Source organism: Apis dorsata, unplaced genomic scaffold, assembly GCF_000469605.1.
Source record: "Apis dorsata unplaced genomic scaffold, Apis dorsata 1.3 scaffold_29, whole genome shotgun sequence".
Lineage (NCBI taxonomy): Eukaryota > Metazoa > Arthropoda > Insecta > Hymenoptera > Apidae > Apis > Apis dorsata.
In genome coordinates this window covers 485946-488130 of record NW_006263331.1, presented here as the reverse complement: position 1 = coordinate 488130, position 2185 = coordinate 485946, and the positions used below count along the sequence as shown (strand labels likewise).

Sequence of the window (2185 nt, the reverse complement as noted above, 5' to 3'; positions counted from 1 at the left end):
CCACGAATTTTCGATCACGAAGTCGATTTCTACGATCGTTCTTTTTTTTTTTTTAACGTTCGTATTATAATATATATATATATCCTTCTTACCTCACGCATAGCATAGCAATAATAATAATAGTAATAATAATGATAATAATAGTAATAACAACGTTAATAATAACATCAATAAATTGGCGGGAAAGCAAAATTCGAAGAGCTCGTTTTCGCGATCCCGTGAAGAATCGAAGCGATCGGCTGCGAGAAATAAATAAAAAAAAAGAAATCATCTCTCCCCCCGCCCCATTCCATCCCACCCCCTCCCCCGCTTGGAAGAAACACTCAACCGTTGGACGCGTTTCAAAAGTGGAGCGGGAGGGGATTTCTCCTCGACGATACTTGGACGAGAGGAGAGTATCTCCGGATAGATGGGAGGGAACAAGCGCCCATTGGGAAATTGGCCCCATTGATGCGATTGACGCGCGAAATCCTTCCCTATATTTACGTTCTCGAGTAGAAATCGAGTTGGTAGTACCGTAGGACTACTTTTTTCTTTTTTATTCTCGGTCATATAGACACAGATGACACACTTACACACACACATACACACGCAATAAATCGATCCACAGAGCATCTTTCCATCCGTATTTCGATTAATGTATCCGGGATATCGCGAGATCGGAAAAAAAAAAATTCTTTCGACTCTTTTTTTCGCGCGCGAGCACGAGAGGTGTGAGCAAGTTAAGAAAGATGAATGTGAGTAACGTTTTTTTTTTTTCTTTTTTTTGCTTGCACTTCTTTCTTTCTCTCTCTCTTGAAATTTTCTCCTAGTCTCGATCATCTTTTCGATCGCCATTTTGTCGTTTGCTTCCCTTCGAAAAAGTCTCTCCCCTCGTGTACAACGCGCTTTGAAAGTAGACGGTGAAAAATTTTGAATTTTATCAAATTCTATTTCCTCCTCTTTCTCTCTCCGTGTCTCTCTAAGGATGGAAAAAATCATTTGAATAATTTTGAAAACTTGACAGCTATTCGAGACGATTGTCGAAAAGGAAGAATCTTTGGATCTATATATTGGATCTTTACGAATTTTTCCATTTTTGAGATGCGAGAACAAGTGTTGTATCTATTTTCGAAGCATCGTTGTATATCTTCGAAAAAAAAAATCAGTATCGTGAGATAATACACACACATATACACATATGCACACACACAAAAAAAGACAGGTAAAAAAAAAACGTAATCCAATGTGAACGCAATAAATGAATAAATAGAAAAATTTCATGGAAAAGTTGGAATCGAATCATTTAAAAACGGTTCAGATATAGAATATATATATATCGAGTAATCGCTGAAAGATAAATTTTTGTTTTTATCGCGTTCGCATCGCGTTGATCTCGCACATGTGATCTCGTTGGCGTGAATTGCACAAGACACGGTGGTATGGTTTGTTACTTCGCTGCATCTCTCGAAACTTTACGCCTATGTCTATACACACACACACACATACACACGCACACACATATTCTTTGTCTCTTTCTCCAAAAAAAAAAAATATATATATATATATATATATATATATACGAAAGAAATTTTACGTCTTATATTCCCCTTCCCAATCTCGCAATACGATCGACGAGATTCGTGGGTTGGTTAACACACGTTCGATGGTACGAAAAATTTTCTCGGAAAATCGAAACGAACGAACAACAAAATTGGATCGAAGAATTTTTGAAAGAAAAAAATTTTCAATGAGGAAAGGAAATTGAATCGAACGATTTTTCGCGAATATTTCGTACTCTCGTCGAAGTACGATCGAGGCTGCAGTATTTGCATGTCTCTATACAATTTCACACGCTCTCTTTTTCGACGCCCTCTCTTGCTCTTTTTACATGATATATAATCTCTTCCCTATTTTCTAATCTCTTTATTCTCACATTTTTCATTTCATGACAACGGCGTTCCATATTTTTCTTTCTCGGTTGAACCTCCGTTCACCCTCGTCGTCACCTTTAATGAAATAATATCTGTTCCATGGGTTTTTTTTTTCTTGGCGCGTACGCGCGTTTACGATGTTTCGTTATATTGTAGAAAAAATTGAAGAGGTGGTTCGAGATGAAGAGAATTGAGTTTTCTTAAAAACTCAATTAAATCTTATAATTAAAATTAGGAAAACTTTGAACCGCTATAATTCCAAAAATAGTAAT

General features: G+C 36.7%; 1 protein-coding gene across 1 annotated transcript in view; it reads left to right on the top strand.

The window, feature by feature from the left end:
- The window catches only part of LOC102671513 (glycine receptor subunit alpha-4), a 69940-nt gene that overhangs the window by 59359 nt on the left and 8396 nt on the right, over positions 1-2185 (top strand). The window lies entirely within an intron of this gene.